This window comes from Macaca mulatta, chromosome 16, assembly GCF_049350105.2.
Source record: "Macaca mulatta isolate MMU2019108-1 chromosome 16, T2T-MMU8v2.0, whole genome shotgun sequence".
NCBI lineage: Eukaryota > Metazoa > Chordata > Mammalia > Primates > Cercopithecidae > Macaca > Macaca mulatta.
Window position 1 is genome coordinate 5,822,491 of NC_133421.1, and position 13,612 is coordinate 5,836,102.

Sequence of the window (13,612 nt, forward strand, 5' to 3'; positions counted from 1 at the left end):
AACTAAGGACTTTAAGGAAGAACCTAAGACGACATATGAATTCATCAAAACGAAAATGAATTAATCAAATAAGAAACCAATCCCTTTCCATTTATTGCTGACCTCCAAAGTTTACAGAAAGTCATCTCCCAAAGCAAAAATTATCAGATCTTACTAAGAAGACTGGGTTGAGAGAATAGCTTTGTCGCCCAGGCTGGAGTGCAGTGGCACAATCATGGTTCACTAAAGCCTTGACCTCCTGGGCTCAGGCAACCCTCCTGAGCCTCCTGAGTAGCTGGGTCTATAGGTACATGTCACCATGCCCAATTAATTTTTGTAGTTTTTGTAGAGGCAGGGTTTCACCATGATGCCCAGGCTAGTCTCGAAGTGGGCTCAAGCGATCTGCCTACCTCGGCCTCCCAAAGTGCTGGGATTACAGGTATGAGTCACTGCACCTGACAGAAACTAGTATTTTTAAGGCTTTATATAATGCAAGAAAGGGGTGGAAATTTGTTACGTAGATATATTTAGAGCATTTCAGTCACAACCCTTAATGTAATAATCCAGGCAAGGATGATCAATGGATGCTAAAACCATTCAGTGAAAAGGTCACTGTAGAACGGAATATGATGCCCAAGCATCATCCCCCAGATTACTCACCAGCACAAAGAGATAATGCATCTTGACAACAGAGAAATCTGGCAATCACCAAATAACTGTTCAAATTTGGAACCACTAACCCAAGAACGTGTATCTTCTTATCTGATGCAAAATGGTATACACAAGCTTCATCTATGACATACTCTTGCCCCTCCCCCAAAATGTTTACACTGAATCAAATCAAGCTTCTTAGACCTGAACTTTCTAATATAATAGCCACTAGTCACATGTGGCTACTAAGCACCTAAGAAGTGGCTAGTCTTAGTAGAGATGCGCTGCAAATGTAAAATATAAACTGGATTTTTGAAGACTTTGTGAGAAAAAAAAGTTATGCTGATTGCATCTTGAAATTTTATTTTAGGTGTATTGTTAAATAAATTATTAAAATGAATTTTACCTATCTTTTTACATTTCTAAACGTGGTTACAATTTTAAAAACACGTATTAGGCTCTCATTTGTGGTTCTCGTATTTCTATTAGATAGTACTGCTATAGTTTGCAGGAAATATAGGGGATGTGGAAATAAGTGAAATAATTGCTTTATTTATAAAGTGAGATGGGGTCTCACTATATTGTCCAGGCTGGTCTCAAACTCCTGGGTTCAAGTGATCCTCCCAACTCGGCCTCCCAAAATGCTGGGATCACAGGCACGAGCCACCATGTCCAGCCAGTTAAATGATTTATTGAGAAAATAGTTAGAAAAATCCACAATGTTGAATAGGATACTCTACTTAACAACTAGTTTAAAATCTTCAAAAATCCGATCTCAAGAGGATTCTTAGGGCCATCAAAGTATTCTGTATGATACTGTAACGGTAGATACACGTCAAATATTTCTCTAAACCCATAGAATGTACAACACCAAAAGTGAACCCTGATATAAACAATGGATTGTGGGCGATGACGTGTCAATGTAGTTCATCAGTCATAACGAATGTACCATTCCGGTGGAGGGTGTTGATAAAGGGGAGGTGTGCATGTGTGGGGTGTGGGGTATATGGGAAATCTCTACTTTCTGCTCCATTGTGCTATGAACCTAAAACTGCTCTAAAAAAATTAAGTATTAACAAAAAGGCAAAGAATTGTTGGGCAGGGAAGGGATGCAACACATAAACACTGAGCAGATCCAGGATCAGAAAAAAATAGCTGTTACACATTCTGGAACAAGTGGGAAAAGTTTAATAGCTGTAATTAATGTCAAAATGATACTATGGTTATAGATGAGAATATTCTTCTTCTTAGGAATGGCAAACTAAACTGAGAAGTGAGATATCATGTCTGCCACTTACTCACATTCAAATGGTTCCACCAAACTGGGGCAAGGAGAAGAGGAAATGAAGTATTTTAGTTTGGGGATTTTTAGTAGGCTAGAAAAGCCTCGTTTTTTCCCACTTAAAATAATCAGGCCAGAAGCTGGGTGCAGTGGCTCACGCCTGTAATCCCAGCACTTTGGGAGGCCAAAGCAGGTGGATCACTTGAGGTCAGAAGTTCGAGACCAGCCTGGCCAACATGGGCCATGAACCACCCCATCTCCACTAAAAATACAAAAATTAGCCAAGCATGGTGGCGTGAGCCTATAATCCCAGCTGCTCGGGAGGCTGAGGCAGAGAACTGCTTGAACTCAGGAGGTGGAGGCTGCAGTGAGCCGAGATCACACCAATGCACTCCAGTCTGGGCGACAAAGCAAGATTCTGAGTAAAAAAATGAAAAATAATTTAAAAAAGAGTCTTGGCTCAAATGCCAGATTCTCCTAAAATCTTTCTAAGTCAGAAAGGCAAATTAACTTTCTTGTCTATGTTACCAGGCACTATTTAAATGTATCTTATGGGGCCAGGCATGGTGCCTCACACCTGTAATCCCAGCATTTTGGGAGGCCAAGCCAGGCAGATCATCTGAGGTCAGGAGTTCGAGACCAGCCTGGCCAAAATGGTGAAACCCTATCTCTACTAAAAGTACAAAAATTAGCCAAATGTGGTGGTGTGCGCCTATAGTCCCAGCTACTGGGGAAGCTGAGACACGAGAATGGCTTGAACCTGGGAGGCAGAGGTTGTAGTGGGCCAAGATCACACCACTGCACTCCAGCCTGGGCGACAGAATGAGACTCTGTCTCAAAAATAAACAAATAAATAAATAAATGGCTTCAAGTCTTTTTTATGTGTTTGTCTGTTTGCTTGAGACAGGGTCTTGCTCTGTTGCCAAGGCCGGAGTGCAGTGACATGATCCTGGCTTACTGCAACCTCCACCTCCTGGGCTCAGGTGATCCTCCCACTTCAGCCTCCTGAGTACCTGGGACTACAGGCATGTACAACCATGCAGACTAATTTTTTGTATTTTTTGTAGCGATGGGGCCTCACCACGTTGCCCAGGCTGGTCTCAAACTCCTGAGCTCAACTGATTTACACGGCTCAGCCTCCTGATGTGCCGGGATTACAGGCATGAACCACCGCTCCCAGCCCTCAAATCTTATTACAATACCAATCAGCTGTAACAGGCAAGTATTTTCTAGCTACTTGATTCTTAATCTCATTCCCTCCCAATACTGGACAAAACGGACTACAAATTTAGACTCTAACTAAGTGGTTTCCGGAGCAAAGTGTTTTCAGATAGGTACTCAAGATTCCCTACTCTTGCTACACCACTAGGCTGTTCTCCCAGGCTCCCAGAACTCGGGTAACCCTTAAATAATGACACATATTCAAACCAGTATTCTTCCTAGGGCATCCTGAATAATATGGTTCTGTTTTCTGACGTGGGTGGACTTTTCATGCTCTACCTCAGTGGTTTTAAAACTTCAACCAACTATTTCTTCACCTGCTAGTGGTTACATGGTATTCGTTTTAAAATAACTCTTAAACTTGTATGTATCTACATTGCATGTATCACATATATACCCACTATTCTGTATAAGTGAAAATATGAAAGATACATATGCTGGAAAGACCAAAAAGTAAAATAAAGAGAGCTTAAGAGACTTCTAAACAACTGAATCTTTTCCTTAAACACAAAAAAAAATCCACCCAAAGGAATTTACAAATACAATGTAATCCCTGTATCAAAATCCCAACAACTTTTTTTGCAGAAATAGAAAAACCCATCCTAAAATTCACATCCCAAATCGCCAAAACATGCTTGAAAACAAGAACAAAGTTGGAGAACTCCCAGGTCCTGATTCCAAAGTTTACTACAAAACGACAATAATCAAAACAGTGTGGTATTGGCAAAAAGACAGACATACAGACCAATGAAACAAAATAAAAGCCTAGAAATAAAACCCTTGCACATACGGCCAACTGATTGTCAACAAGGGTGACCAGACCACTCAATGAGGAAAGAAAATCTTTCAATAAACAACGCTAGGGGCCGGGCGTGGTAGCTCACACCTGTAATCCCAGCACTTTGGGGAGGCCAAGGTGGGCGGATCACGAGGTCAGGAGATTGAGACCATCCTGGCTAACACAGTGAAACCCCGTCTCTACTAAAAATACAAAAAAACCAGCCGGGCGTGGTGGCGGGCGCCTGTAGTCCCAGCTACTCAGGAGGCTGAGGCAGGAGAATGGCGTGAACCCAGGAGGCGGAGCTTGCAGTGAGCCGAGATCATGCCACTGCACTCCAGCCTGGGCAACAGAAAAAAACACTAGGGAAACTGGATATCCATAAGCAAAAGAATGAAGGACTCTTTCCTTACATGATATGCAAAAATTAACTCTAAATGAAATGAAAACTTAAACATAAGAGCTGAAACTATAAAACTCTCAGGTGAAAAAATAAGAGAAAATCTTCATGACACTGGATTTGGCAACAAACTCTTGGACATGACACCAAGATCAAAGGAGACAAAAGAAAAAATAAATGATTTGCATTGAAACTTAAAACTTTTATTCATCAAAAGCAACCCCCAAAAAACGGGGAAAATATTTGCAAATCACATATCTGATAAAGGATTAATATCCAGAATACAAAAAGAACTCATACAACTCAATAACAACAACAAAACCAATGCAAAAATGGGCAAATGACTTGAATAGGCATTTCTCCAAAGATGAAAAGATGGCTGGTCAACAAGCACAATGCAAAGATGCTCAGTATCACTAATAATAGAAGAAATTCAAAACCACAATGAGATACCACTTCACACCAATTAGAATTGCTATTATTAAACACACACAGAGAAAATGACAAGTGTTGACAAGAATGCAGAGAAATTAGAACCCTGTGCATTGCTAATGGGAATGTACAAGGATGTAACCATTGTGAAAGGCAGTATGGCATGTCCTCAAAATATTAAACTTAGAATTACCATATGATCCAGCAATTTCACTTCTGGTTATATATGCAAAAGAATTAATGCAGGGGCTCAAACAGATGTTTGCACACCAATGTTCAAAGCAGCATTTTTCACAACAGTCAAAATGTGGAAATAACCCATGTCAACCAATAGAAGAATGGATAAACAAAATGTGTAGTATAGTATATACACATACAACGGGACGTTATTCAGCTTTAAAAAGGAATGAAACTATGATACATTCTACAACGTGAACGAACTTGAAAATATTATGCTAAGTGAAATAAGCCAGATACAAAAGGATAAATATTGTATGATTCCACTTACATGAAAATACCTTGTGGCCAGGCATGGTGGCTCACACCTGTAATCCCAGCACTTGGGAGGCCAAGGCGGGTGGATCACCTGAGGTCAGAAGTTTGAAACGAGCCAGGCCAACATGGCGAAACCACGTCTCTACTAAAATACAAAAATTGACCGGGTGCGGTGGCTCACACCTGTAATCTCAGCACTTTGGGAGGCCGAGGCAGGTGGATCACCTCAGGTCAGGAGTTCAAGGCCAGCCTGACCAACATGGCCAAGCCCTGTCTCTACTAAAAATACAAAATTAGCCAGGCATGTCTATTACAGGCTCATGTCTGTAATCCCAGCTACTCGGGAGGCCGAGGCAGGGAGAATCACTTCAACCCAGGAGGCAGAGGTTGCAGTGAGCCAAGATCACGCCATTGCACTCCAGCCTGGGTGACAGAGCAAGACTCTGTCTCAAAAAACAAAACAAAACAAAACAACAACAACAAAAAAAAACTAGCCAGGCATAGTAGCGGGCACCCCTGATCCGGCCACTTGGGAGGCTGAGGCAGGAGATTCACTTAGAACCGGGAACAAGAAGTCGTAGTGAGCCAAGATCGCGCCACTGCGCTCCAGCCCGGGAAACAGAGTGAGACTCTGTCGCAATTAAAAAAAAAAAAAAAAAGAAAGAAAGAAAGAAAAAGAAAATACAGCCGGGCGCGGTGGCTCACGCCTGTAATCCCAGCACTTTGGGAGGCCGAGACGGGCGGATCACGAGGTCAGGAGATCGAGACCATCCTGGCTAACCCGGTGAAACCCCGTCTCTACTAAAAACTACAAAAAAAAAAAAAAAAAAAAAAAAAAAAAAAAAACTAGCCGGGCGAGGTGGCGGGCGCCTGTAGTCCCAGCTACTCCGGAGGCTGAGGCAGGAGAATGGCGTGAACCCGGGAGGCGGAGCTTGCAGTGAGCTGAGATCCGGCCACTGCACTCCAGCCTGGGTGACAGAGCGAGACTCCGTCTCAAAAAAAAAAAAAAAAAAAAAAGAAAATACCTTGAGAAGTTAAATTCAGAGACAGAAAATAGAATGGGGGTTGCCAGGGGCTGGTGATAAAGAGGGATGAGGAATTACCGGTTTGTGTGTTTGTTTATTAATAGTTAAGTGCAGTAGTGAGAAGGGGGGAAGAGTACAATGGAGGAGTTAAAAAGTCCGATATACAAATCTGAAGTGTGGGACACATCAAATGGAAGCCAAGCATATTCCCACCTCCTTGTGTGGCAGATCCTAAAATATAGATGGACTGTGTCATTACTCTGAATCACCCTCAAGCCTTCGATGCGGCCCACACCCAAAGAAGGCACCATTAATAATCTACCATGTACTTAAGATTCCTCCCAATACAGTACTCAGCAGCCACACCCGCCAAATAAATCCATGATGAGACATCTGCCATCCTTGCCTTAATATAACTGACCTCTGAGAACAAATCTGCCCTCCTCTTCCTTCTGCAGGAACCCTTTCTCCTTTCCTTTCTGTAGAGTTTCTCCTATGACAGGCCCATTTTGGCCCATGTGCAGTGCAAGTAGGCCGATATGCTCAGTCTCACTGTTAAAGAAACAGATAGTAGAAATAACTCCGAACTTCTTAGTTTTGGAAAGAATATCAAATTCCACCAAGTTGCAAGTCATTATTTTACAGAATGGAAACTTAAGCCTTGACTAGAATGATGGTTAATCTGGTTCTCCCAGCAGAGAACCCATATATTAAGATAAACTAGTCTGGCTCTCTTTAAAAATTAAGTGAACAAAATGAGAAATGCTTTTCACAAGTTAATTTTTAAAGTAAATGTACACGGTGTATATTATTTTATGATGTCTAAAATATCAACATATTGGATTTTTTGCAAAAGCCCTTTACTACCTATGCATACAAAAAAAAGTTCTTCCCTTGGGTGATTTAATAGACCTAGTAAATGTCAGATAACTTAAATATTTTGGCTAACAAGAGATACAATAAAGTCTATGATTCTGATCTGAATTCATTGCCCTATACCCTGACTACTGCAGAGAACGCAATAAAGTAAGAGGATGCTGTCACGCTTGCTTCTTAGCTTCTTTTGCATTCCTCTGTATCTTATTCCATTTACAACAATTTATCTGCATGACATACCAAGAACCCATAAAATAACCCTGAAATTATTTATACATTTATTCAAACTTATAAAAGAAACCTAAGCACATAGAAAATTGGAATTCATCTAAAATTTTTTCAAAATTAAATTAGGAAATTATGTGACTACCACTTGATGGGCTTCTGTGCTGCATTAAAAAATGACAATGGCGGCCTGGTGTGGTGGCTCACACCTGTAATCCCAGCACTTACGGAGGCGGAGGCAGGTGGATTGCCTGAGCCCAGGAGTTCAAGACCAGCCTGGGCAACATGGTGAAACCCCGTCTCTACAAAAATACAAAAAATTAATCAGGCGTGGTGGCGTGTGCCTGTAGTCCCAGCTACTCTGGAGGCTGAGGCAGGAGAATTGCTCGAACCCGGGAGGCAGAGGTGGGAAAAAAATACACCAAAACCATACATTATTGTATTCAGGTGAAATGAGACTGAGGCTGGGCACACCAGCTCACACCTGTAATCCCAGCACTTTGAGAGGCTGAGTTGAGTGGATCGCTTTAACCCAAGAGTTCGAGACCAGTCTGGGACCAGTTCTGAGCCCAGGAGTTCAAATCAAGTGGATCACTTGAACCTGGGAATTTAAGACCAGTCTCGGCAACATGGCTAAACCCAGTCTCTACAAAAAACTTTTCAAAAAAAAATTAGCCGGGGCTGGGTGCAGTGGCTCACGCCTATAATCCCAGCACTTTGGGAGGCTGAGGTGAGTGGAGCACCTGAGGTCAGGAGTTCGAGACCAGCCTGGCCAACATGGTGAAACAAACCCCCCCCATCTCTACTAAAAATACAAAAATTAGCTGGGTGTGGTGGTGCGTGCCTGTGGTCTCAGCTACTCAGGAAGCTGAGGCAGGAGAGTCGCTTGAACACGGGAGGCGGAGGTTGCAGTGAGCCGCGATCACACCACTGCACTCTAGCCTGGTGACAGAGCGAGATTCCGTCTCAAAAAAAAAAAAAATTAGCTGGGCATGATGGCATGTGCCTGTGGTCTCAATTAATAGGGAGGCTGAGGTAGATGGATTGCTTGACCCTGGGAGGTAGAGGTTGTAGTGAGCTCAGATGGTACCAGTGCACTCCAGCCTGGGCGAATGAGACTCCCTCTCAAAAAAAAAAAAAAAGACTGAGACTCTTCTTTCTACTATTAATCAACTTCTTAGAAGATACTCTTTCCATAATTTAAGGACTTTAATATATTTAAAATGTAAGACATTTTTGTGGTTGATTAAGGATTTCAACCACGACTGAAATCAGGGTTGTCTTCAAAATAATACTGAAGTATCTTTTGTAACCAATTCATAAACCATCTCTCTCTTCCCAGTATAACTTTTTCTTACTATCCTGGCTAGTCCATTGCCATGAGGCTTGTTTAAAGGTATGCTTTTTTTCCCTTAAGATTTAGAGTAATGTCAGTAAGGTTCTCTTAGACTAAAACTAAATAAGGACTAAACTATCACCAGTAGCAATTCCTAATGGAATTAAGCCAAATATTGAGCAATTCCCTGATGACAATTCATGACTCACTGGAAGAACGCTTAAGTATCATGCTCTCTGAGTGGAAAGACTAGTTTAGCTAGACTACCCAGAGCAATGAGTTACGTCTCATGAGTCTACAATGTTTTACATGTATGAAGTACACTCATGGAAGTGTCTAACAATTTAACACCTTCTACGGTATGAAGCAACAGGAAACATGAAGACAGCAACAATCGAAAATCTAAATGACAGCAGATTTCTAACACAAGCCAAAGCCCAACTGTTTCTAGATCAACTGTTGCCAAGTTTCTCCCAGGCACTTTTCCATACCCCACTCCAAATTCAAAGCTATCTTCAAATTTTTCACAGTCTTACTTGATTTTAGGAATGGGAAACATTAGTCTAAGTGTCAAAAAATAAATGGAAAGCCTACTTAATTGGATGATTTAAAAAAATAAAATTTCAGCCAGACGCAGTGGCTCACGCCTGTTATCCCAGCACTTTGGGAGTCCGAGGTGGGAGGATTACCTGAGGTCAGGAGTTCAAGACCAGCCTGGCCAATGTGGTGAAACACGGTCTCTACTGAAAACACAAAAATTAGCCAGGTGTGGTGGCACAAGCCTGTAATCCCAGCTACTTGGGAGGCTGAGTCAGGAGAATTGCTTGAACCTGGGAGGCAGAGGTTGCGGTAAGCCAAGATAGCACCACTGCACTCCAGCCTGGACAACAAGAGTGAAAATCCATCTCAAAAAAATAAATACCATTCATTCATTCATTCATTCGAGACAGGGTTTCACCATGTTGGCCAGGCTGGTTTCCAACTCCTGACCTCAAGAGATCTACCCACCTTGGCCTCTCAAAGTGCTAGGATTACAGGCATGATGAGCCACTGTGCCCTGCCCCCCCAAAAAAAATTTCTAAATGCCAAAATAGTCATGAAAAATTAAAAGGCAAATAATTGCTCACATAAACCTTTCACACACACACACACACACACACACACACACACACACACACACAGAGACACAAATTCAAAACTGTCAAGGTGTTCACCTTTCTCGGGAATTTTTAAAATAATTCTTTTTACCTAGCAGAATCAAACATTTTTTTAAAGTTCCTGGTGGTATTAAGAACACAATAAAAAGTGGCACTTTGATACAGTTAATAGTGGAAATACAAATTAGCAAAGCCTTTCTAGAAGGCAATCAGTAATATTTATGAAGAACCTCAAAAATATTTATTTTCCTTGACTAAGAAATGAACAGAAATTTATCTGAAGAGAAATAATCAAGGATTATGTATAAATGTTTTCATAAGGAAAATCCACAGAAGCATTAGTTATAATTTAAGTGGTTTACAATTATAATTTGAAAACCCAGAAGTCAAGATGTGGGGAATATGATAGTACCAGCATATGCAAGAATGCTCTGCATCTATTTAAAACACTTTAAAAGAGCATTTCAGGACATGGGGAAATATTCACAATTTTTTAAAAGATAAGATATTCTAAATATATCTAACTCTTAAAACACATACACTACACACTTTTGACAACAAAAAGCTTTGACCGAATCTTGTCTTCTAGTTTAAGGTGTCAGTGTGGGCACATGTGCTCATCTCTTCTCCCTCCTAAGAAGTTAAATAAATTTTTCTAAAGAAATTTAAAAATAACTTTTTAATGTAAAATATTTATTAAAAAGACCAGGTGGATTGCCCATGGCTCTGAAAGATGAAGACGATGGAAGAACGTGAACTGAGTGAGCAGAGTGGAGGGAGCAGAGAGCAGAATACTCACAGAGGAGCTGCAGCGAAGGAGGAAGGCTAATCTTCTGGGCAGAACCCCAGAGAGGCGCCAGTTCAGTGACCGTCGTACGAGGAAGGTCAGTAGTGAGAAGTGGGACTGAAAACATCTGTCATAGCAAGAAGTCAACAGAGAATGTCTAAAGTTGATAAACCAAAAAATAAACACTATAAATATATTATTTAGAAGCATGGAGTTAAGCCCCCAGGAGATTTGAACCTGAAAGGTTTTAAAAGCAATTGCCTCTGGGGAATTCTTCATTATCCTTCACTGAATGCATTGTTCACTGTTAGGCCTCTAGAATCACTGCTATTTGATTATTTGGGTTTTTTAAAGCTAAGTATATACACATATATATATAATGTTGATTTTTAAGTTTTTATTCTTTTTTTTATTTTACATTGTGTTCACTTTGCTTTCATACACAAACCTCAATTTTACTTCTTGTCCACTAAGTCAGAGGCTATATCCTATCTGGCAGTATTTTTCAACCTTAAGTCACACAGTCATGAAACAGATCTAGTGGGACATAACCAGCACCTATTTTTCCTAACGGAAATGAAAAATAAAATAGGGATATTGTTGGTGAAGCTTTCATTTCAGCTATAAACATTTAATAAAATACGTGTGCTGGGGTACTATGGAAAATACCTTCCCTATTGTATCTACTCTCAACCCAGCAAGCAGAAGTAACCCTGGAAAAACGTGAGTCACGTCATGTCACTATACCAACGGCTTCCCATTCTCACTCAGAGTAGTGGCCTGTATGGTGGCCTATAGGGTCCTTCAGAATTAACCAGCATCTCTCTCCAACCTTCAGCTAACTGCTCTGCCACCTCCCTCCAGCATTCAGGTCAGCCCCCTTTCAGGGCCTTTGTGCTTGCTGTACCTAACCTCTACATGATTCACTCCTTTACCTGAGTTCCTCGGTCCACTGTCACCCTATTTTTAATGAAACCCCACCCCCTTACACACTCCTTATTTTATCTTCTTTGCCTGTTCTAGTTTCCACACAGCACTCTACACTTTCTATTAATTCTTCTCTCTCCTACCCTGACTACAATGCAAGTTCTATAAGAACAAGGGTTTTCGTTTATTTACTGATATAGCCCCAGGACCTGTGACAGTCTCTGGCAGTAAATATTTGCCCAATAAATGAATTACTTAAAAATATGTATCACTTTAGGAAAAAGCCATGTCACTGGCAGTGAAACACAACAATCCTTAAGTTTGGAACACAAGAAATTTGGATAACAATTTTGATGGTTGAGGATAAGCTACAATTCAGACACTAGACCGTAAATTCCACCTATCGCAATATTGAGTAAGTTGCTGGCATACTCTAAATGTGCAAGTCTACTGAAATAACCTTTGTTAACATCAAAAGTAATGTAAAGAATGTTTGTATCTCAGCCATCATTTCAAAAAAAGGAAGAGAAGAAAAAAACTTACGGGAGAACCTGTTCTCCAAACAGCTAAACTATTTAAAATGTAAAAGACGGGCTGGGCGCAGTGGCTCATGTCTGTAATCCCAGCACTTTGGGAGGCCGAGGCAGGCAGATCACCTGATCTCACGAGTTCGAGACCAGCCTGGCCAACATGGTGAAACCTCATCTCTACTAAAAATACAAAAATCAGCTGGGTGCTAGCCAGGTGTGATGGCTCACACCTGTAATCCCAGCACTTTGGGAGGCTGAGGCAGGCGGATCACGGGGTCAGGAGATTGAGACCATCCTGGCTAACACAGTGAAACCTTGTCTCTACTAAAAATACTAAAAATTAGCCAAGTGTGGTGGCATGCGCCTGTGGTCCCAGCTACTCGGGAAGCAGAGGCAGGAGAATCTCTTGAACCCAGGAGGCAGAGGTTGCAGTGAGCTGAGATCGTGCCACTGCACTCCAGCCTGGGTGACAGAGACTCTGTTTCAAAAAAAAAAAATTAAAAGACTTACACCTTTTGCATAAATCGCAGTGAAAGTCTCACTTAGTAACCACAAGTTGCACACGTTCACAATTTTCACTATTCCCTTCAGCCCTGAATGAAGACCAGGGGGCTTATCACTGATCACCTTCATTTCTTCAGAATAAAACAAAGAGGCGACTGGCATTCACGAGAAAATCACATTGCAGGTCTTGAATTGTGGCACATAAATGGCAGAACATGTTATAATTTCCATGAAATTTTTTTTTTTTTTTTTGGACAGGGTCTCACTCTGTTGCCCAGGCTGGAGTACAATGGCATGATCATGGCTCACTGCAGCCTAGGCTCCTAGGCTCAAGCCATCCACCTGCCTTGGCCTTCTAAAGTGCTGGGATTACAGGCATAAGCCACTACGCAAGGCACATTTCCATTATATTTTTCTAGTATATTTTGTAACTCACTGAATGAAAAAAAAATCTTCAATAGATTTTCAATGACAGGGGAAAAAGTCATTGAACACTTCTCCCTCATAAACAAAAACACATAGCAAAATCAGATTTCTACTGTGTACAAAAGTTTATCCAACTGCAAAAAACAGTATATCTAAGCCTGCAAATAATGGCTTTTCTATATTTCATGCCATTAATAAAACTCAAGACTTGATAAAACCATTTTACTCATCACTTCTTAGAGAGTAAATTTTAATATTAGCCACTGTGTAACTGGTTTTAACCCATCTGCTCAAAAACAATGTGGTTTTACCTGTTTGTTTGTTTTTGAGAGGGAGTCTCTGTCGCCCAAGCTGGAGTGCAGTGGCACAATCTCAGCTCACGGAAACTTCTGCCTCCCCAGTTCAAACGATTCTCCTGCCTCAGCCTCCCGAGTAGCTAGGATTACAGGCGCCCACCACCACGCCCGGCTAATTTTTGTATTTTTAGTAGAGACGGGTTTCACCATGTTGGCCAGGCTGGTCTCGAACTCCTGACCTCAAGTGATCCACCTGCCTCAGCATCCCAAAGTGCTGGGATGACA

At 41.3% G+C, this 13,612-nt stretch overlaps 1 protein-coding gene and 1 long non-coding RNA gene across 2 annotated transcripts in view; both read right to left on the reverse strand.

The window, feature by feature from the left end:
• UBE2G1 (ubiquitin conjugating enzyme E2 G1) overlaps positions 1-13,612 on the reverse strand; it is a 101,623-nt gene that overhangs the window by 58,023 nt on the left and 29,988 nt on the right. The gene's annotated exons all lie outside the window — the stretch shown is intronic.
• Positions 11,039-12,606, reverse strand: LOC144335288 (uncharacterized). The gene is made up of 2 exons (XR_013406019.1): positions 12,374-12,606; positions 11,039-12,227 (listed from the first exon to the last, which is right to left on the reverse strand). It is a non-coding gene; the product is annotated as an uncharacterized LOC144335288 (long non-coding RNA).